This window comes from Opisthocomus hoazin, chromosome 5, assembly GCF_030867145.1.
Source record: "Opisthocomus hoazin isolate bOpiHoa1 chromosome 5, bOpiHoa1.hap1, whole genome shotgun sequence".
Classification (NCBI taxonomy): Eukaryota; Metazoa; Chordata; class Aves; order Opisthocomiformes; family Opisthocomidae; genus Opisthocomus; species Opisthocomus hoazin.
The window spans coordinates 77,009,758-77,034,160 of record NC_134418.1 but is presented as its reverse complement, the minus strand read 5'-3'; the positions used below and the strand labels follow the sequence as shown (position 1 = coordinate 77,034,160).

General features: G+C 36.2%; 1 protein-coding gene across 17 annotated transcripts in view; it reads right to left on the bottom strand.

Moving 5' to 3' along the window:
• Positions 1-24,403, bottom strand: part of TENM3 (teneurin transmembrane protein 3) — a 1,446,905-nt gene that overhangs the window by 846,044 nt on the left and 576,458 nt on the right. For all 17 annotated transcript variants that reach the window (XM_075421787.1, XM_075421794.1, XM_075421795.1 and 14 more), the window contains exon 5: positions 401-566. The gene's annotated coding sequence lies outside the window, so the exon portion shown is untranslated. The remainder of the gene's footprint in view (positions 1-400; positions 567-24,403) is intronic.

The window sequence follows — 24,403 nt, the reverse complement described above, 5'->3', positions numbered from 1 at the left end:
CTTAATTCCTGCGCTTGGGAAAATTTTGTCTTGCCTTATTTGGGGTGATATGATAAATTTACACCATTCCAGACCATTTAGCCAACAGAACATACCAGGAAGAGGGGATAGATTCTTATTTGCTGTCAGGAAATATTGCTCTCTCTAAAATAGTATTTTGAAAGATTTTTTCATACAGTTTGAATAGGTAGCACATGCTAGTGCTCTATAAATGCTTATAAGTCTAGAGAAATAAGTGCTGTTAAATACCTCAAGATATTATTAAAAAGAAAAAGCCCAAACACCTGCATATGTGGGTTTTTTTATGCTTTGCAAAAAACGGAAACCCCTCAGGTCAACACAGCTTTTTGAAACAAGTTTCTCTGCACCAAGGAACTGCTTTCCCCATGCGGTCACTCACCAATATTTATAAGGGAAGGTCACTTTGAATGCCACCAGCAGATGAAAAAACAGGAGGGAAGGAGGGTTTTTCTGTCTTCACTGAGCTGGCTGATTCTGCCAAAGTGATAGCCGACATTGACATTACACAAGGGAAAGGTTGTCGTAGCCTCACAGTCCCAGCTCTGCTGCAGAAACAAAACAAAACAAAAACAGAAAGAAAAACATTTGTGTATACTTTTCAAATAAAAGTAATGCCAAAACATTAAAACTCTGATCTCTGGAATATAAATAACGCTTTAATCTTGGCTTTGAAACACTTATCTCAAATCTACTTTAAAAATAAGATTTAAAAAGACCCCTAAGAAATTGAATATCCTTCTGTAAAATTAATCAATCACTTTGAGGGTTTAATGGAAGGAAATGGCCATAAACATCTTATGTACTCAGCTGGTGGTAGAAGGCAGACAGAAATGACAATTCTGTTAAAAATAAGGAAAAGCTGAGATTTGAAGTAAAGATTGTATGCAGAATACATGGCGGGGAATGACAGGAAATTTTATAGGTGAACGTGGCCTATGGAAAACTTAAGGGAAAGGTGAAGGATTAATGAGGGATTCCTATTTATTTATTTAATTAATTAATTTTCCTAGCATCTGTGTGAATTATTACCTACACGCTTGATACGTCCTAAAAGAAAAAACTGTGATGAATAAATAAACAGCTCTAGAAATCTTCAATAGGGTCCTTTACCTTGCAGGGAATATTATCATTGGCTTTTGATACAATTTCTGCTGCAGGGAAAGACTTTCAAAGCTCAGAATGCTGAAGTATTGCCAGGCACTCAAAGACCCCCTGCTGTGCGCGTCAAACTAAGAAATCTCTCTGAACTTGTCGAATTAAAAGTCATCTCTCTCTCTCTGCAACCCCTGCATGAGCTGGGAAGCTCTGTCCTCATTTTTTTAGGCCTTCCATGATAAACAAATGGAGCCTGAAGCATCTTTATTCTTTTCAGGCACATAATTAAAATTCTTTAAAAAACGTAATTGAAGGCAATGAATTTCAAAAGGAGGTTCTAGTTAACAGCAAGGCTAGAACAGTTACAGTAGGCCATTTGCTTTACCATTCAATTTTGTTTCAAAGGTAAAAGCAAAACAGCTTGTTAAGATCCTGGGTAAGTGCCTTTTTTTAATTTATTTTGTTTGTACATCAAGAGGTTGTTCCAAACTTAAACATCTCAGCAGGATTTATGCTTTCTGGAATGTCATAAGACTTAATTACTGAAACACCAAAGAGGAGTACACTATTAAAATATGAACAAAGCAGAAAATATTTTCGGTTTCTCAGAATCATTATTTTTATATCCCCTAAAAATAAATAAAGAATATATTTATTGAAGAATTTGTATTTTCTTGGCAAGCCTCTTTCATTCATCCAAACCACTGCAAACAGTCAAAATTTGCAAAATTTTTTGAATCTGATAATGATGCATAGAATGCTAATTTTCTGTGATCACTATTGCTGTAAAACATTGTAATGATTACTTCTAATAGGTATTTTTGATGTTGTCAAGAAAAGAGCAAGAGCTGATATAATGAATAATTTCAAATGAATATAAAATGAATGAAAACTATCTCTTTGGATTTGAATACCAGGGATTATCACACAACTTTAACTAAAAGGCAGTAGAAGACAAGACAGTGTTTCAAAATGTCATCTCTAAGTTGACTTCCTAGAGAGCCTAAAATCTAAACTCAATGTTTTTGAACATATCTTTTAGGGTGACTCTCACTATCCCTCTCTATTGAAAGCAAAAAGCTTCAGTTTTCACCTGTTTTTTTCCATGTTGTGTTATTAAGCTGGTACGTCTGGCTATAAATGACCACGTGAAATGTATTTTTTTAGGGTTTTTCCCTAGAGAGACTGGCGATTGAGATGTTTTAAGGAAAGTTATTTATGACTGTTGTAGCATTAAAAAAAGAAAGGTATAGCAAGGCTCACTACTCCCACAAGTTCTGGGTAGCTCTCTGTTTCTGTTAGTTATGATGCCTCTGGGAGACCTCAGACCACATAGCTAACACAGCCACGTTTCATCCTTGTGGGGGGAAGCACAAGATGTATTCTGTACGGGTCGACAACTGTTCTGACTGGTAGAGAGGTAGAAAGAGGATCCAGTTGGCTCAACTGGACAAGACAATGCCAAAGTCGATCTAGGAGGAGCTAGTTAAGGCTTTGACTACACTATCAAGTAACGGGTTTGCAAGTCAGATGTTATTTCTTTCCTGGGTTCTTTTTTTTTTTTTTTTTAAGTAAAAACCTGCGTAGCATAGGGCAGAGCCCATTCCAGAGTTCATGCTGAACCAGCAGTGTAGAGTACAGTGCATCAAGTTTGGCCCTCTCTGTTTTCTGCAGTGGTCTCACATGACCTCAGCAGGCTTTAAACACCCGGCCTCCCACTTGCCTTCATCTCACACCCAGAACATGCAACATACAGCATCACTTTTATATTGTGCACATACAACTTTCACAGACTGCACTGAGCCTGCTCGTTATGCTCTAATCTAGACACAATTCATAACAAAAAATGATCATATCTTAGAGTCAGCAAGACACCATATTGGCACAAGAGCAGCAGGACCAAAGGCTACATCGTATGATTCTACTGGTGTGCTGTTTACCAGGGTGCAGCCAACTCTTAGAAACAACCGAGGGAATAAGGCAGTCCCTACTATGCCTTCTGTATCCCGGCATCCTTATCGGGAAAACGTGAACTCTTCTTAGCCTTCCCTTCAGACATACTAGGGTGATTTATGAAAGTGTATTTATTGCTTTTGTCTATGATTCTACAAAATCAACAAAAAACATAAAAGAAAACAAATGTAGGCAAATTAGTATTTTCAAACTTCATTTCTGCTATAAAACTGAATTAATGACTGCACTGTGATTATAAAAAGTAACTCATCTTTCACCACAATTTGCTCTGTAGAATGTGAAGGACATTGGATAAAAAACCAAAGAGACTGTATCTGATATTTTAAGAAAAAAACAGTGTGGCCCAGCAAGAGTATTTAATGTCTGTTTGCAGAATGAGTAAAGGTTTCTTTAAGTTCACTGAGCACTTACTGTAAAGTTTAGGGACGATCAGTAGCTTAGAAAAAAGAGGCTACTGAAATATGAGTCACATCTATGAACAAAAGTGATCAAAGTCTACTTGGCTGCCAGACTGCCTTAAGTTTATTCCACTGCAGTACACATATTACTTGATTGAAAGGTGTGTGGATAGACAGCACCCAGGTCTCTGTCTACTGTCACTGGACATGAAATTCTCATTTGTTATGTCTGACTTCCTTTATTGTTTTTTTTTTCCTAAGAAGCAGCAGCTGAAGTAACTTTTGTAACATTTGGGAACATATTTACAACAGAATAAATTCATACTAATTCCCCTCTCCCCTTCAAGCTAAAAATATTTTAAGAGCTGTGATAAATTCAAAATTATCCAAAGTTTGTTTCCACTCGTGCTGATACTGTGACACTGATGTTATACAGTCATATTGTACATTCTTACATATCTTGAGGATCTGACACCTTTTTTAGTGGAGAAAAAAAAAATCTATTTTTCTAACATTCTCACATAAGAGGCTAACGCAAGCAATTTACTCCTTCAAAAGACACTTGCTTATAAACACCTGTCTCCTATATGCTGTAAAACTAATACCTAACTTGGGTAGAAAATTAGGATACCTATAAGAAAACTCTCCAAGATAGTTTTGCTTGAGTAGTTCAACATTCTGCAGACAAAACTGTTGGCAGATGTTACCTTGATAATTTGATATGAGATACTGCTATTTCAGAGGATGGCAGAGGGAGTGAGTGTAGACGCAAATTATGAGTTCAATGAGAAGTACAAGAGCAAGGCAAAATACTTCAGCTGTTCTCTCTCTTTTCCAAAATAACTTAACTTCCATTTCCTAAGATACAATTATCCATATACTGTACGAAGCGTACATCAGAATTTTAAATTTTTGGAGGCTGAAATGCTCGTCCTTATTATCCGTGTGTCTTGATTATTTCTATGAATACAGATTCATGGCTTTTTCCATTGTACTGTTAGATCATATATTCTGTAATTACAATAAAACAACTTTATATAATAGATTTAAAGCAGAGATTAAAACAAAACAATGGGAGGACAGAGGGAGGAACTCCTTAGTGAAGTTTCCTATGAAATGACAAGTTGTACAGATTCAATTAAAAATATTGAAATATAAGCTTAACATTATAAACAGGATCAATCTCTCACATCAGTACTCATTTTACCGTTCCATATGAGGTAGTAATCACAAAATAACACAAAAAATGTTTCAAGGCATATTTCTCATTGCTTTTTCTCTCCCCCATGGATGCAGGCAATATGACCTTCTCCCACAAAAAAATAAATATTAGAAATTATCTCAAGTACTCAATAATTTCACTTATATATTTTTAATGGGATATTAACAGATGGCAATAAGGAAAATAGATAATCAATAAAACAGACCCTGGTTTAATTATCGTACACTTAATCCAGCTATTAGGCCCAAGGTCTTAGAAACAAGTTTAGAGTAGGAAAGGAAAATACTTCTTTTCTGGCAATTCTGTCTGTACATAAAATTACAATATTGAAAGTAATTATTAATGACATGAATTAAAAGTTTAAGTGAAATCTTTCTGATGATTTTTCAGAGGCTCCATTACGCAAGCATACCATCGTAAGTATGTGCATTTTATAGAGTGCAGAAAGTCTGATGCCCTTTTGGCCACAAAAGCAAAGAAAGGATTTGATAACACTTAGCAGAAAAACATATGCCTGTGTTAAACTCACTCATTCCCGTATCTTGATGCATTTGCTGCTTTCTTTGTGTTGCTATTCTTTCATGGATACCCCTTCCAGAGTTGTGTAGGAACTCTGTGGCCTCTAATTCCTTATATTCCTAAATTTCTTTGCTCCGTATTTTGCTAAAATCCACATATTCTACATTATTAAGTCTCATTCTGTGCTGTTCCTGAAAGCTAACAGCTGTCAGACCCTTAAAGAGCTTTGACAACAACTAACACTTCTGTTCAAGCAAAAGCACTCTGCATCACTTCAGTGATGTGAATGGTACTCTTTGGATCCGAAAGAAGGGTAGCCTGACAGATAAGTCTCTGTTTCATTTGTCAGGAAGAAGGGAAGAAATTCTACTTTGCTGACAAATAATTTTCAGCTCTTAATAATGTTTAATGATAAAATTACTTATTACATTCAAAATGTTGCCAGTCTGGTGGGACAGAAAATCTTCAGAAGGGTGAAGAAAAGCAAAGAGCAGAGTGGAGCTGTACTGTACCTAAGAGACTGAGAACGGGGTGGGAATGGACAAATCCCATTTTACCTGAAGAATTTTCAAGGGTTTGTCTGTACAAGGCCCAATTAAGTCAGGCAGGCATCTTATAGGGAAGCTGAAATCTACCCTTTTGATATAAATGTTCTTTAAATGTTAAAAATCAATTGAGAAAGATTCTCACACACTGAGTATCTACACTGCTATTCATTCTCATATTCACAATACGGCAAAATTGGAAATCAGCTTACAGAGAAGGAATATACAGATACATCCAATATATTTTTATATTTGTTCTCTTCAAAAATGTATTAATAACCAGTGCTGGTCTTCAAGTAAGTTCGTGATTGTGGTATCTTTTTCCCTCAACATATTCTGCTATTTTTACAGTCAATTTAGAAGTTATTTGAAACAAATTGCACTGGCAGCTTCCCCTTTACACAGTTCAGAGTAAGGCACTGATAGCACAGAGTGTATCTGTCAAATTTAGTGCTGAAGAACAGAACAGGAAGCTGACATAGCCATGACAAGCAAACACTTTCTACTGGGAAAGAACTTTCTGTCGCTGATTATTCCATACTGTTCAAATGCTGTGTTACATGTTCATGTAAATAAGACCAAAATAAAAATGTTGAATTCTGAAATATCTTTCAGACAGAATTAAGTCTGGAGGAAGTTCAGAGAAAATGAAACACCTCTTAAAATTACCTTATTTTATATTGCAATACTAATATTTGTATTCAAAGACACCTTAGCATAAAGAATTGCTGTATGTGGTAAAATAAAGCATGTAATATTTTACATCTGATATCAGAATTATGTGATGTTTTCACTTTCAATTAATGAAATTGCTCATACAGTGCTTTTAGCGATGTCAATTTTTTAAAGGGGGTCAGTGTAATTTCTAATTATTCAGAACAAGCTGGATTTCAGTTCTTAAAAACTAGTATTTTCACACATTACCTGGAGTTACTACACTGTAATTATTCTCATTTCTTGAAATGCGAGGGTCATAAATTTAAGCAAACACCAAATGTTTAGAAATTTCGCCATAAAAACATGTTAGGACCAGAGAGTCAACACAGAAAAAAAATCAGAAGTTCTAGTCTTGAAGTTGCTGTATAGTGCATCAGTGGCACTTACACACTTCCCCTTTTTTTTTAAGGATGGGAAGTTTTGTATGTTACATCTTTTAAACTCATTTACTAGATGCATAGGATATATGACTATCTCCTGTATATTTGGGCTTCTTAGAATTTGTTTCTTTTATCTCTCAGGATATTTCTTTTAATCTCAAACCAACATATTGAAAAAAATTCCTGACCTTGTAATGCACATTTTTTGAGTGAAAGAGAACATCTGGGTTTTTAAAACAAATTTTAATTTGTACCTACAAAGTAAATGCAAAGCAGAACTATGCCTTCATATCTGGTCATCAGACCTCTGTAATTCCATTATATTGTTTAGAGGCTTGGGATGACAAAACAGATTTTACTGTAAATAAGCTGCTTAGACACTATGAATGTTAGACTGGCTGCAGTGTGGGTGGATTAGTTACAAGCACAATTTGAAACTGATCATAGCACATGGTAAATACAGCTTGCCCTACAGCTTTTACTGTCACAAATGAATTTGGTCTATATCTAAACACACTTAATGAGTTAGCATGAGTTTCTGTTCCACCAAGAGTGCACTTGCCATTTCATCAAACAATTTATTTGGTATATTCACATATTAATGAAGAATCCTCTCACAATTTAAATGCCTTTCAATGTAGGAATTGAGGAGGTTTTTTCCCATGTATTTTTGAATTCAACACTATCATCTCTAGGTATGAAAAAAGATTTGAGAACACAATGTTGAACTGTTCTTCACATAATGAAATTTGCTCGTATTTTCAATAATTATTTTTGAATAATATTTCCATAACATAACTTGCTCAGGTTCACATACGGTAGAGATACTTGCTGGCATTGTTTTGGCATTCATTTTGTTTTCATTTCAGTTTGCCATTTTGTTTTAGGTATGCATATGCTCAATTTTACGGCAGCAAGTATAATTTATTGACACGTTATAACTATAATATGCTTGTCATAACTCCATGTTGTGCTCTGTGTGACAACTGGAAAACAAACACCATAAAGAGTGAGGCTTTTAGTCAAAACTTTCCTTGTAAGGGTTGGAATGAGTCCTGTGACCTGTGAGGAATGGAAGCATACAGTGAGCCTTCTGGATTCAGCGCGCACTGCAGAGGTGGCAGCCCGTGTGGGGACCAGCCTCAGAACCTCAGCTCAACTTCCTGTCACACATTCCTGGTGTTTGCATCTTGTTTTTTTTCAAATTCCACTCCTTTAAAACACTTTTAATTCTAGAAATTGTACAAACCCTGAAACAGCTATCTAAATAAAGCATATTAAATACAATTTATCAGATCTTTATTATTATAAACCACAGTACTTATTTTTGGTTTTCTGAACTCAGCAGATGTAGTAGGGATCATGAAACAAAAATGTTTATAAGCTACTTGTGTGAACAGTAACTCAGTAGTATCTACCTCCGTAACTGTAACGTATTGAGAAGTCTGTTATATTTATGGTAATAGGACAAAACTATGGAATAAACAAGACCTTAACAAATATTGAAGCAAAGAAGATTTAAAGACATGGTAAAAGGAAGAAAAAAAAGAGATTTTCATAGACTATGTGATGGCAAACTGAAAGCGTTTAAGTAAGCTAAATAGTTTTTTTAAAAAACACAGAAACGTGATAGATTTACCTGCATCTTGTTAAAGCATTTCATCTTGGCTTCACAGGAAGTTAAGATGAAGATGGGAGTGCTGAGAAGAATTATGATATAGAGAAGAATCTGGCTAGAGTCTGAAGGAGCATTTCTAGTGGAGCTCTAAATGAGATGGAACTTCTCTAAAACTTTAACGAGTCAGGTAAAATAAGTGTCCCAATGAAGTTTGCTGCCACAATTTCATTATTTTTAACACACAAAAAGAGTGGAAGAGCTTACAGGAAGACATTTATGACTTTGTCAACTACATTAGGAACCTGATGAGGTTCAACAAGGGCAAGTGCAGGGTCCTGCACCTGGGGAGGAACAACCTCATGCACCAGTACAGGCTTGGGGTGGACCTGCTGGAGAGCAGCTCTGCGGAGAGGGACCTGGGTGTCCTGGTGGATGACAGGTTGACCATGAGCCAGCAGTGTGCCCTGGCTGCCAAGAAAGCCAATGGGATCCTGGGGTGCATCAAGAAGAGTGTGGCCAGCAGGTCGAGGGAGGTTCTCCTTCCCCTCTACACTGCCCTGGTGAGGCCTCATCTGGAGTACTGTGTCCAGTTCTGGGCTCCCCAGTTCAAGAAAGATGAAGAGCTACTTGAGAGAGTCCAGCGGAGGGCTACGAGGATGGTGAGGGGACTGGAGCATCTCCCCTACGAGGAGAGGTTGAGGGAACTGGGCTTGTTCAGCCTGAAGAAGAGAAGGCTGCGAGGGGACCTTATAAATACCTACAAATATCTGAAGGGTGGGTGTCAGGAGGATGGGGCCAAGCTCTTTTCAATGGTGCCCAGTGACAGGACAAGGGGCAATGGGCACAAATTGAAGCACAGGAAGTTCCGTCTGAACATGAGGAGGAACTTCTTCCCTCTGAGGGTGACGGAGCACTGGAACAGGCTGCCCAGGGAGGTTGTGGAGTCTCCTTCTCTGGAGATATTCAAGACCCGCCTGGACGGGGTCCTGTGCGGCCTGCTGTAGGTGACCCTGCTTCTGCAGGGGGGTTGGACTAGATGACCCACAGAGGTCCCTTCCAACCCCTACTATTCTGTGATTCTGTGATTCTGTGTTTCTGTGATTAATGGAAGCATAAAAAAAAAAAATTAAAGTTAAAAATGCAAAATTCAATCATGTACTTATAAACTAAACAACTTGAATGTATGTATTAAGTACCGTGTTTACGAACTAGAGAAGGCTGAAAATGTTTGATTTGTTTAGCCTTCCCAAATGAAATCTGAGAAAGAATACGATTACTGTCCATACCGGTAAACAAAAGCTGGAGAAGAAAGCTGAAGCCGAAGAAAGGAGATTAAATGCATATAACTGGCAATGAATAGCAATATTGGAAACCCAGAGGAAAAGTTCTAACCATCAAAACTGAGTTGTTCTGGAGTATTAATACATCCCAAATACTGGAAACAAATCCTGACCAGTGAGAACAATTTCTATAATATCGTTTCCTGGGATAGTAGAAGCTGCTCATTTTGTGATCCTGTCCAGATCTATGCTATTTAGCTTTGTTAGGAAAGGAAAAGAAGCCGAAAGTACCTATTTAAAGACACTCAAAAAAGACTCTTTTTCAAAGGCACCAGACAGATTTTTAGGCATGGTTTCTATTTATACTATCTGGCATGATGGATGCTTCTACATCAGGGGTTAAATCCCTTCAAGAGGCTGATTTAGACTGGGATATCAACTGCTGTTTTTCTGAGTATTACACTCTGCTCTTTACAGCTAACTGCATATCTCTTTTTACACTTGTTCTCTCCCCTCAGTCCCCCTTGTTTTTCTTAGTTTCTTGAAACGTACCTAGATCCTGAAATTTTCAAGTGATTTTCAGGAAGCTGATTGTGTAAGAGGTAACGTGCGCCATTCTACTCCAAGAGCAGACCAAAGACAAGGTAATTTTAAATCAAACTGGAATGTAGTTTTTTTCCTTGTTCCAGTGAGTAAATACTTTGCATTAGCAGATTTCATTCATATTTTTTCAGCTTCACAAATCATGGAAGGGCTATTAGGGGAAAATGGCATCGAAGACAAGAGACTAGCATCCTAGAGAAACCTGCTGTAGACTCTTCATGTTTTCTAACTTACTCTACCTAATTGGCTATGGCAACCTAAGATTTTTTAAGATCTCTAATATGATGCCCTGTTTCCCCAGTCCAGTTCTTATTATCTGTTCTGGAATCTTTAAAGGTTTCTTAGGAGCAGTAATTTAAAACCAAATTTACAATCTCAATAGATTTCTGGGTCTTTTTCAGCAGGAATGAATTATTTCTGCAGTTTATATGCTAGCCAGACGTAGTGGTTAGGACAGTTGTGCTCTACATAGTTGATTCTCCTATTTCACACTATTAAGTATTTGCAGACTCATGACACAGCCTTTGTGTATTCCAGGATACCGAAATGTATCAGTGATAGTGTCTACTGGCCCATTGTTTCACTTTACAATATTACTTTGTTGCTGGTCCAAAAGAATATGTGCTTCACTGTATTTTAGTAAAACAATAAAAAATAAGGAATATAACAACATGTCTATTCATTAGTTTAGCAATATTTCCAGTTGCGCCTGAAAGTCTACTGCAAACAACAGACAACAGTATGCCTAGCGCTGCCAAAGTCACCCCCTCTTCTGCATTCGCAGCATTCTACTCAAGCAGGACTGTGCACTACCATAGAAAGGAAGAGTGAGTTTTAATTCTTTGCTATACTTACCTTAAACCAATTTAACACAGGTAAATTTGTCATCTTCCAACTTAATGATCCAGTTTCATATAAAAATCTTTCAATTAATAGGTTTGTAATACTTAGCAGAAAGCAGAGAGCAGTATGAAAAAACATTAGGAAACTGATTTGACAGGAGATGTAGCAATGGAACCAAAATTCTATCCTTAATAAATTTTTATTCACTTTACGATATGATATGATGAACTCCTGGGGAAAATATAGAACACCACACAACAATTAATGTTTGGCTTAGGAACACAGAAAAGGACTTCAGGACTATGAGGTTCAGTCATCTGCTTCCACAGAAATTAAATCCCTTTCCTAAACTTCCATTTTAATAGAAAATTCGGTGTTGGTTTTTGTTGTTTTGTTTCGTTTTTGCTTCTGATTAGTTTGACGGCTGCTCCAGGAAGACAGATTCTTTACACTGTTAGCTAGGTAGTATGGGAGTACTGAAAACTGCCAAGACTTCTTTGCCTGTGAAAACATGCCTGGGTAAAGTCAGACTATTACCATAATCTGGTCACCATGTAACGACCAGGAGACAGTCAGGACTATACTCAGTTACTAATTATGAAAACTATTATCTGAGCTTAAATATTTCCTCTCTGTACATGTTCATAAAATGTGAGGTGGAATTCCAGAGTCTTCAGTCTGCTACATCTCTGGTAGCTCACTGTTGTTTTTTTTTCCTAGACTTCAGGTTGCATGGACACAAAAGACTGAATTCTCCAAATAATTTTCAGAGTTGAATGCCCGTGTTAATTTTAATTGTTGGGTCTAATAATCTGAAATGTTTATAAGGTTATGCAAGGCCTAGCAGATATATTAAGAGTTAGTTTAAAATGGTTTGTGGCAATTCTTGAAAACAGAAACCTGAAGATAGTGAGGGTTCTCAGGGAGGGTTTAGTGTTGTAATTTCTGATGCTCCACAATTGCCTGGGACAATAAATGCTCCAAGCTAAGGAATCAATATGCTGGTGATACTAGATTAGATAAATAGATGTTTTTCCAATGGTAAAATATCAGTAAACTGTCCTAGAATGCATTAATCTCCAGCTGGGAAAATATGCACTGGCTTTAGAGAGGAAGAGGGTTTAGTTACTGTCATCTCTGTCGGAGTAATTACATGTAGGCTATAAAAGAAATAATAATTAAAAGTACACCTGAAACATCCTACAGAGCCATTTCTAGAGAGCAGGTCACTTTATGTAAAACTCCAAATGACTATTTGGAATTCTACATATAGAATCATTCTTCCTAATATTCCCCAGCACTTTCTGAAAAACAAGACAAACCCCATATGAATGAGCAACTTCAAATACATTCTGTATTCATCTTTGTGCCGCTGTACATTGTATGAAATATTTATAGCATTATTTTCTCTTTGTCTTACTTGAAAAAAATAGTTAGGTATGTATAGCTCAGAAGACTAGAAGAACATGTATAAATTATTTCTGACTAGAAATATCAAACACCATTGTTTTAGAAAAACTTGAAGTATTTCATTTAGAAATGTTTCAGTTATAATACCTGAGTGATGACACTACCAGTATTTATCCTAAATATTGGAGCAACCCTGCAGTGGTATAAATAATAAGTATTCATCCACTTCTTATATGCATGAAATTCAAATGTGAGAAATTTTAGCCCCTGAACACAGAACAGAAGAATTCTGTGAAATATTTACAAAACAGAAGAATATTTTAGCAACTAGAGAAATAGTACTGTCCTTAATTAACTCTCATATTATTCTTTTCCTTCAAGAAGTTCATGGCTTCATTAATAATAGGCTTACATTGCGGAACAGTTACTCTGTAATCATTAACTTCTAGAAGGAAAGTTCGAGGCATTTTGCTACCTGTACAAAACTAACACAAAAAAGTGCTCAGTTTTTTTCTGTTTTCCTTGCTATTGAGTCAGGAGGACATTTTGATGCAGTCATTTAACCAGATGAACCAAAAGTAAGCACTTCTATAAACTACAGGTATAAAAATAAAGCAGCCTAAAAACTCTGAAGAGTATATAATACTAATTTTGATCACTATTCATTGAATTACTCAGGGCAGTACTTACAACTGACTGCTGTGTTCAAGCATTCCAAAGTCAGCACTCTGAGAGGTGGTATATCTACCTGGTGGAGTGCATGCTCTCTATGGTCACCAGCTTTCATTTCTCATCGTTTTAACCTAGCACTGTACAGAGGCTAATTAGTGTTGCCTCTTAGAGAGGGAGATTCACCTGCATTACGGCTGCAGTCTGCTGCTGCAGCTGTACTGCTTCCAGCTCCAGAAGCAGCTGCTCGCAGCGCTGAGGTTCTGTGCAGTGTGCCATGTACCCTGTGTCTTGGTCTCCATACCAAACCCAAAATTGTCCAAAGAGCTTAGCCACACTGAAAGCAAGAGCAACTCCAGCTACTAAACTACGTTGGCAGTCTCAAAGATTTTTCCCAGGACATAATGGCTATGTTTTTTACTAAGAATAGCCTTACATTTAATAAGCTAGCCAGGTGTCTTGACACTGGAAACTGCACCAAATGTTTCAGGACCTGATGACTATTATTGACAAGTAATCCTTCTACTTCTAAAATTCTGTTTTGTTGTTAAAATGACACTAAATACAATGGTTGCATTAATCTGAGCTAATTTATTCCCTTTCAAAAAAGTGCAAATGAAGAACTGCTACCTCTCAGCTAAACCTTCTCATTTACCCCAGCAATATCCAGAGGAAGAGGTCATTTCTTGTGATATAAATTCCTGTAAAATTACAAATTTTGAACCAGAAAACGGGTCTCTGGTTTTCAACATCTGTTTTTCCTTTGACTAACACATATTTGAAGACTAACATCTTGTTATTAAACTGACTATAAAGAGTATTTCAAAGTAGTCTGTGCTGGTTTAAATTGTCTTTCCTGAATTAGAGACAGCTGAAAGATGGTATCACCTCCTATTTGGGATCCAACAGTAGGGATTATTAAAATAATTTTATTTCAACAGAGAATGTTATCTTTATGAAGCACTCTGTTCAGCTGCTTTTTACACACAGAACTCTAACTGGGATCAGTGGTAATTCTGAAAAAGCTTATCTATCTGTTTATTTTGCCAATACAAGAAACAGGCACCGTAGCTCAAGTATTGCTGTACTTGAATGCAAGTAATGCAAGTGATAAATAATAACAGGTACATAGCCCAACGTACGCTAGAGTTCTAACATTCTACTATTTTCTTCCTGTCTTGCATTTTAGCTACTAAATAGCTGATATCCCTGTCTCCACTCTGTAGCTGATGTTAGAATGTCTTTCTATACAGTAGAAGAAAATGATTTCTAAACAAGTAACAAACCTTTGTCTTTTACAGAGAAAGAAAATCAAAAGATGAGACACCAAAAAGAGACTGCTAGATAACTATGTAAGTAAACTGAAAAGTAGATCTAATAACTACAGCTCTGATTCTGAAGGCAGAAAAGTTCCATTTACAAATTGAGACATATCTTTAAGTTGGCAATGCTTCCTTTTGCTGCAAGTTTTACAATAAAAAATCACTTGCAATAAAAAATCCTTTTCCTCTATGACATGTGTGCACTTACATGATCAGATTCATCATCTTTCAGTTCAGCAAATATTTAACTCCACCCAATTAAAACTAAGAGCTTTAAAGACAGTTTTACAGAACTGTATACTGTATCTGTGCTTAGACAGTTGAGGCCCAAAACACTGTAATGTCTCAGCCTATCTCATATATTATTATTTTTTTAATTTTTGCTTTTCCTGGCATCTTGAACATACATCACAGGCCTCAATCAAAAGAGAAAGTGGCACAGTGTACTATTTCAACCTAGTGGGTAGGTTATACATTAGGAAGGTACACTGTTAAGAACAAATTTTAGAAGAAAACTTTGAAAATACAAAGTCCCTATCACGTCTTCCATGGAAATGATTAAGTTGAATTTCTTACCATACATGCAGCTGAATTTTTCTGGAGCTCTTTCATATGTACATTTCTATAATTGGGAAAATACTGCAAAATTTCTATTAATATTCTTACTTTTACACTGTTGCTTGAACTACATATTTTTTTTTAAAGTTTACATACTAGCCATGAAAACTGATTTCTCGTTTTAATAAAACAATACATATATAGAAGCTTGACAATATTCTATGTCCTTCATAAATTCAATAAAGAGAGAGAAACTGTTTACATATGTTGAATCAGGATAATTGCAATCCAGTCCATAATGAAAGCTCAGTATTTCGGAAACAAAATTAAATACAAACCAAGAATTATTTGCACAAATACATTAAAACATTATTTTGAATAGTTAGTGCATGCAAGAAAACTCAGTTCCTCTTAAACATGCCGTGAACATTAATGATGAAATTAAGACAGAACACTGTAAATTATTCAGCCAGCTACACATATAGCTTGATTGCTATTTCTTGTATGAGAAAAGCAAAAACCTATTTTCCAGTGTTTCCAGAAAATCAGAATTTTTGAGATATTTCTTGGGTTTTATTTTGTAAATATGGTGCTGGATCACACACCTTTAATGTGCAATAGATGCATACAGAATCACTTTTTATGGCTTCATAGGGCGTTCAAGGAATGGAACTCACAGTTTATTCAGTGACTGAGATCAGTTGTGAGTTGTTCTAGCCAAGAACAAAATAATTTTAAACATGTGTTACCACATAGGGTATTCGGATTCTTTCTCTCTTGTTGATGAACTCAGATTTTAAAAAAACACCATACAAGGTTTTCCCATACGTGGGAACTTATTTAAGAATGAGATCCATGAGATTCAGAAGTGCTTTCTTCTCATAATTTTCAACTATGTGATTATCAAAATTATCAGATAATAATTTAAAAATACTCTATGTATCTAGCATACAGTACATATCCCCTAAGGGCAACAAAAGCCAGCATATATTTCAAATGCAAGACATTCTCTTTCACTCAAAATCTTCAGACTATAGTAATTTCATACAATCTATCACCTCTGTCAAAGTTTTTTCTGGATTTCTATCCTCTCCAGCTTACTCTTCTTACTACAGACCATGTGATTTACAAGTACTGAGAGCTGAAGACAGCTGTGAGATTAGCAACGCATCCTATCCCACATCATCTCAGGAGCACAGCTTCTTCTGAAACGTATGGTTACACAGAAATGGAACCAAAACACCTTCCGACCTGTACCTTTAAACTATCTTGCTTATTCACTAAGATAAATGCAGACAGACATGAAACAGCTTTAATGACTTTTTCCTAAAATTTAAATATATGTAGAAATATAAAAATGATTAAATTTACTGGTTTAGTGTTGTCATTTACTCTGAATACAATTTATGATATACGTTCCTAAATATTATCACCTAATGTTTTAAAGTGAAAATACAAGTATATTTCTAACAATGATTTATGTTAATTGTTATATACATCATTAGATTTAAAACAATTATCATGTAGAGGAAATGCAAAACATTGTTCTGAAAAGCTGTACGAGAGCCAAGGAAGTGGTAAATTTCAAAAAGTGATGAAGCATGATATTACGTGTGTTCTCCTGAGACGATACCAAGTTTCAAAGCCAACACATTATAAAACAAGATACAAAACTGCCTTCTTTACAAGCAGGTGAGAAACAGTGTTTATTAAGTAAATCATGAATTTCTAAGGGTAATTACAACATAGATTTTACACTTAACTGATATTTTTATGTATATTTTGTCTGTAAATACCAATATACATGAATTTATTTATATACATATGTAAAATTTCAATAATTCTTTTTAATATAACTGCTAACTCAAAATTCAGCACAGAGTTTGATTGATCCTATCATAGTTCTTCTTTATGATAAATGCTGCACTTCCTGTGCATCTGGATTGTAGAGATGCTGTACAGTTAAGGAGCGGAGATGTCTCTGGATTCAATTTTTTTCTATTTAGAACCAGTTGGAAACTTTTCCAAGTCTCTTTTTTTTTTTCCACCAGAGTATGGTTTCCAAAATAAAATCTTTCACAGGAAGTGATAATTTTGAACAATTTAATTTATTCTTAATTAGATGTGAATGTAATCAAGGTGAAACATTTTGGGAAGGAACTGATCCAAACCAGAATGTCTGATTTGTCGTATATTTTGAAGTTACTCTTTATGGCCTCAGCCACTACCGTATGGTATTTGCAATTCAGATGCCATATATTCCCTGTAACCAAAATGCGTTAGACAGACTAGGTTTTCCAGAACTTGTCAACCTGGAAAATCTAAGTCTGGAGTCTGCTTGACAGGTATCTAGAAATTCACGTGATATGGAGGAAGTAATCTGGCAACAATTAATCGATTACTTCTTCTAATACAAAGATTAGGGAATATTAAATGAAGCTAGGGAGTGACAGGCTCAAAACTAAGAAGGAGGGTATATATTCTTACTCAAAAAATGAAGCTGTGAATGCATTAGACCCATTCAGGGAAAAATGGATGGCACTGGATTTGGAAGTGGATTCAGACATCTATGTGGAAGTAGGCTGGGAGCTATCAATATATACTTGCCCTGTTTTCATACTATTCCCCAGGTATTCATAATTGATCAAACACAATATTGTGCAAGACAGAGCTTTGATCTGATCTCAGTACTGTAAGTTTTTCATGTGTTTATGCTGTACCTCAGTTTTTCCTATAGCTAAACTGTAAAGATATACCAGGGGAGACACAGCCTTACTGGTATCCTGACAGAATGCAAGAACATTTTTTACTGAACCACTCCATAGCTTTGTTGTAGCTGTATTTTCAGTGCAGCATTTGAACAGAGTTAAACATCAGATTTGGCCTGAATTACATACTCAGAACTCAAATTTTTTCATGACCTCTAAAATCAAACATAATCCAGTGCAAAATTTCCAATTCGTATTTCTGGGTTTTTAAGTATATAAACTTTATCTGATAGTTCACAAAATGTCTGAATAATCTTACTGTGGTTATATTGTTCTATTTCCTTCATTTGCACATTATCCATGGAGAAAGGGACAAGAAAATTCTGAAATTGACTACTACTACAACAATATATATTTTTCTTCTTTTATCATTGTACTAACAGTTCCAGGCAGGAGAGGACAGGGACATGGTGAAATTATAAATCAATGTATCAAATCGCACTACATTGTCTCAGGAATTTCATTGCAAACCATACCACCTCAATATATATTTAACAATGTAAGACTTCATAAAGTATTAGGTCTAACAGCTATGAGTCATTAGGTGCAATTTTGTTTATCAATAAGAGGAAGTTTATGATTTATTTATCCTTGCTACTTCTTCCTATACATAACTATATATTCACTTTAAAAGGAAAGATCACAGTTGAATTTGAACTACTAACTAAGTTCAGTCTTAGGCTGGTATGTCACTTAAGGATACACAGAATAAAAAACTAATTAAAAGCAGCAAAAAACTATATTCCAATGTTCTAGATCCACTGCATTGAATTCAGAAGATTCTGTGCCAAATAAGCACAAATGGTGACATGAGCATTTCACATAAAAGTAATAATGGGAGATATGCAGAGTGACAATAAACAATACATATCTCATCAGTTTTGGTATAGCATGTTGACATTTCAAGCATTGTAAAACATTAAATGTGTGTTTATTGGTTTTCATCAATGTTACCATTTTCCTTAGCTCTTCTGAAAATTGTCACTTATAATACTTCAAATAAAGTATTTTGAAGTTCCTTAAAAAGACTTGTTAGCTCCGACAATTACAGAAATATCTAAATATTTAATTCATGAAATTATTTATTCAGTAACCATAAACTAATCAGAACAAACACTGCATCTCATTATGAATTTGCTTTTGTTAATCTATATTTTTTATTTGGTATTATTATTGAACTTTCTTTTCCTGAAAAATGGTATCATGGGGCACTAACTCTTCACCTAATTTTTTTTCTTATAAGTCTTTTAAGTTTGCTTGTGATGTAAAGCTATTGAAGTCCATCACAAAATCCTGTTGATAACCTATGTAGTACCTCATTAGGCCATGCTATTCCTTGACTCCCAAGAAGAGCAACATAAAGGGGATATACTGTTTTACAGTGCCTCTCTGAATGAGACCTTTAGTGTGAAATAAAACAAAGATATATATTTTTCAGACTTGCCAAGTATTTGAAGGCCCTGGTATGAATGAAAACACAAATGTATGGCACCTTAAGGGATTGTGGATCAAAACCCTCTTGGGGTTTGCCCTGAAGTTCTATGACCAGCCATCTCTTTCAGTTGATCTTTTCAAATATTGGAAGAATTTTTTCAACCATCTAAAAAAATCCTAACTTCAAAAGATCTGTAAAGACAATCTTATGTCTTCAAGTAATGAAAGAAGTTTGAAACTGTTTCATCTAACAAAATGGGTACTTTTTGTAATATTTTTATAACAAAATCTGTAACACATTCCTGTTGAGAACTCTCTTATAATCTTCGCTATGTACAAGATTCATAAATACAATTGCTTACTATTTCTAGGGACAATGCCACCACACTATGTTTAGATGAAACTTTTTTTAGATAAAAGTGCTTTAAAGCTAAAATGCCATGAAAAATAATACTCTTTACCTATAAATTTATATGTGGCTCTGAAGAGCCTGAATAGCAGAGATCTAAATATAAAAAGAGATCTAAATAAAATTTAGAACAAGTTAATTTCACAAGAAAAGAGGTGCTAGGGTGATTAATTTGCTTTGTTCACACAGCAGAGAGAATACATACAATAAAAACCTTGTTTGCCAATGTTTACTCTATCAAAAACATCATTAAAGTGCTCTTCCCAGGCAGCATACAGAGTAAACTAATGCATACACAGTCTGTAGGTTTTGGACGTCTCCATTCAAAATGAAAATAACACAAACATTGCCACATCTAAATTGTCCCCTTAATACTCTAGAACTAGAGTTAATGAATTCCAGTGGGACAAAAAAAAAAAAAAAAAAAAAACCAGAAAAATTAAGATCCATTGAAAAATACAGGCTGAAAAGCAAAGAAATGGAAAAAATAGACGCTACCTGAGCTTATATGAATGTTGTTTTCTTGTCTCAGCCTGTAGTTCCCTAAGGTATTTGTTGTAAGTACAAACATAAACTAGCTTTAACAGAATACCATATGCAAACACTCAGATTTACTGCTCCAGCTACAAACTCAATATTCCTTAATGCCAGACAAGTCCACCTACGTGGCTTGCAGAAACTTTTCTTAATATAAATAGAGAAAAGTGGGCCTGCGTGAACCTCATGACGTTCCACAAGGCCAAGTGCGGGGTCCTGCACCTGGGTCGGGGCAACCACCGGTATCAACACAGGCTGGGGGATGAAGAGATTGAGAGCAGCCCTGAGAAGAAGGACTTAGGGGTACGGCTGGATGAAAAGCTGGACATGATCCAGCAATGTGCGCTCGCAGTCCAGATGGCCAACCATATCCTGGGCTGCACCAGAAGAAGTGTGGCCAGCAGGTCAAGGGAAGGGATTCTGCCCCTCTGCTCTGCTCTGGCCAGACCCCACCAGGAGTCCTGCGTCCAGCTTTGGAGCCTTCAGCACAGGAAAGACATGGACCTGTTGGAGTGGGGCCAGGGCAGGGCCACAAAAATGACCAGAGGGCTGGAACACCTCTCGTATGAGGAAAGGCTGAGAGAGCTGGGCTTGTTCAGCCTGGAGAAGAGAAGGCTCCAGGCAAACCTGATTGCAACCTTCCTGTACTTAAAGGAGGCTTCTAGGAAAGACGGGGTCAGACATTTTAGCAGGGCCTGTTACGACAGGACAAGGGGTAATCACTTTCAACCAAAAAAGGGTAGATTTAGACTAGATATAGGGAAGGAATGATTCACTATGATGGTGGCGTAGCACTGGCACTGGTTGCCCAGATGGGTGGTAGATGCCCCATGCCTGGAAATATTCAAGGTCAGGTTGCACGGGGCTCTGAACAACCTGATCTAGTTGAAGATGTCATAGAATCATAGAATCATTAAGGTTACAAAAGACCTCTAAGATCATCAAGTCCAACCACCAATTCAACACCACCATGCCTCATAAACCATGTCCTGAGGTGCCATATCTACATGTTTTTTAGATGCCTCCAGGGATAGCGATTCAACCACTTCCCTGGCCAGCCTATTCCAACTCTTGATAACCCTTTCATGAAGAAATTTTTTCCTAACATCAAATCTAAACCTCCCCTGGTGCACCTTAAGGCCATTGCCTCTCGTCCTATTGCTAGTTATTTGGGAGAAGAGACCAACACCAACCTCACTACAACCTCCGTTCAGGTAGTTGTAGAGAGCAATAAGGTCTCCCCTCAGCCTCCTCTTCTCCAGGCTAAACAATTGCAGTTCCCTCAGCCCCACCTCATAAGATAGCTCTCTAGACCCTTCACCAGCCTCGTTGCTTTTGTTTGGACATGCTCCAGTACCTCAATGTCCTGCTTGTAGCGAGGGGCCAAAAACTGAACATGGTATTTGAGGTGCAATTCGATGTCCCTGCTCATTGCTGAGGGGTTGGACTAGATGACCTCTAAAGGTCCTTTCCAACCCAAACTATTTTATGATAAATCAAAACCAACTTTTGTTTTTTGAATTAAAGGAGATATTATTGAAAATTAAAACCCTTTGATTCTTCTCAATATATAATGCTGAGAACAGAATATTTTTCTCCATGTTTGACAAGACAACCTTCTCTGCACAGAGGTGGGTTTCTGCTTCTGTTGCTATTATGTAGCTGTCTGGAGAGAGTTTCATACTGTTTTAGTCTGTCATTTTCCTCTGGCTCAGAACAAAACACTTTGTTTTAAAACAAACCTGCATGATTCTTGGGACAATTATGCCCACTGACATTTTTCAGTCACTGAAATTTTAGGCATGTGTCGTTAAAACACCAGTGGTAGTTGTTACTTTTACAGTTCCATTTGCTAATATAAAGAGATCACTATGTTTCTTAGTTTAACAACCAGATAATTCAACAGTGTGAGAAAGTCAGGAAAAAAAAAGTCCTATTGTAGTCTTTTTTCAACAGTTTTCAAACAGCAACCACTCCGAACATTGGAAATGGTTACTATTACCATGCTTTACAGACACATAGTGAAGCACACAATAACTATAGTAACCGTTCTAAACACCTTAAAATCTTGAAAATCTAAAAGAGATTCCTAGTGTTGAAAATGTGTGAACGTGATTATTGTTAGCTCAGGAAGCTAACAGAGGAAACAACTGTGTGCCAAGAAATCTGTAGCTAATGTCCTCATCCTTTTTTTAGGATGCAGAAAATAGTCAAATCACAGCTTTGTAGGCAGAATAGCGATGTCTTTTCTACTGCTGCATGAAGTAGCTAGAAGTCAAATTTGTTTTGTATTAAGTGTTTTTTAGCCACAGTCAGGATATTTCATGTGAAAGGGAATAGCCCCTATCATGAAAATTTGCAGGCTTTTTGCTGTTCTTTAATATTCAAACAATATCTGTATAACTTCTATACCTACTGTACAGTTTTTCAGTTTTCTTCTCTGGATATGGAAATCTAATTTTCAAATGCAGGCTGTGCCATCACTAACAATTGTAGCATTTTACCATCATAGCATTAGCATTACTGTAACAAATACTTAAGAAATGAAGACTTTTTCTATTTACTATCATTTTTTGTTGTGATTAGAAGGAGTCTTCATACTGAAATAATCTGAAGAGTAGGGCTATGTCTTTTTAGACATTTGTTCTCCACTTTTGGGTCCATGTTACTATGTCAGCTGTCACCGTGGCATCTGAAAACTACTGTGGAAGTCAAATTTTATACTGTTTTTAACACATACTTCTCACACAGACACAGAAAAGTCTGAATTGAGTCTCAGTCTGTTCATTTTTCTGCCTCTGACAGTGGGTATTAACTGATGCCTACAGAAATATGTGTACCGTAATTCTTCCCTGGAATGCTTTTCAAGCTTCTGCCAATCCTTAGGACATAAATTCCTGAGCTAGAAATTAGACTAATCTCTTTTTGAGCTCCTCTATGGTTTCAGCCTCCATAACATCATCTGGCAATTTGTACTACAATTTAATTATGTCATAATATCTTAACCACAGATGCTATTAACTTGGCTTAAAATTTCATTAGTTTCATTAACTGTTTACACCCTTTGAAAAAACGCAAACAAAATATTTCAGAATGTGTTGATTTGTTTAATAAAAAAAATAGAGTCCTGTTGTACCTGACATAACTTGCACTAACTTCATACATCATTCTGTCTTTTTCCTCTTCTAGCCTTACCTTTACATGATTATGGTCATGGAAGACCTATGGTACAGAAATAAAAAAAAAAAAAGTTTTCAACAGAATTAGAACTCATTAGAAGTGATCTCATAGCTGTACTAGAAACAGGAAAGAAGAGAGCTGAGGAAGTGACTCAGTCTTGTCTGTACGGAAAAGAAAAAAACACTGCCATCATTCTGAGGCATTACTCTGAACAGGACTGAGCGTTTGTACTCCTGATGGGGATAAAAATCAATAACACTATCCCCGATGACTAATACAAGGTTGGTCATCGGGGAATGCTGGGTATGAAGGTGGACGTGGCTAAAGAACCAATCTTCATTTCTTCAGTATGATCTCTGTAACTCTGTTATTTAATACACAAAGATATAGTGACTGAGCAGGCTCCCAAAAGAGTCACAGAACAAGCTACATTATGTAGTGTACGCAGTGCATGAAACCGTGTTTCCTTGTTGTGTGAAACACTGTGTAACGAAAATGAAGACTGTGAATGTTAAGACTTGCTGACCACACAAACTGGTATAAATTCACTCCCTGGACTTCAAAAGAAGTCTAGAATTAAACTCGGTAGTCAAAACAAACTGGGAAGGAACTTCTCAAGATAAAAGCATTCCTGCACCTTTGGAGAAGACTAATTAAAATGTGTACACATAGCAAGCACTGTCTTTTTACAGATGTTGCAGCCCTCTATAGAACCCCTACTTAGGAGGGAGGCTTTAGCATGTCTCTGTCATAAAGCAGTCTCTCATTCAATTTTGTATCTTTTGCTTTCATTTAAGTACTTTATACATAAAAAGTAGACAAATTAGAAAGTACACCAGCAGTGTGTGTATACAGAGGCTTGAATGACTCAAATGGCAACCAAACACCCCAGTTCACAATA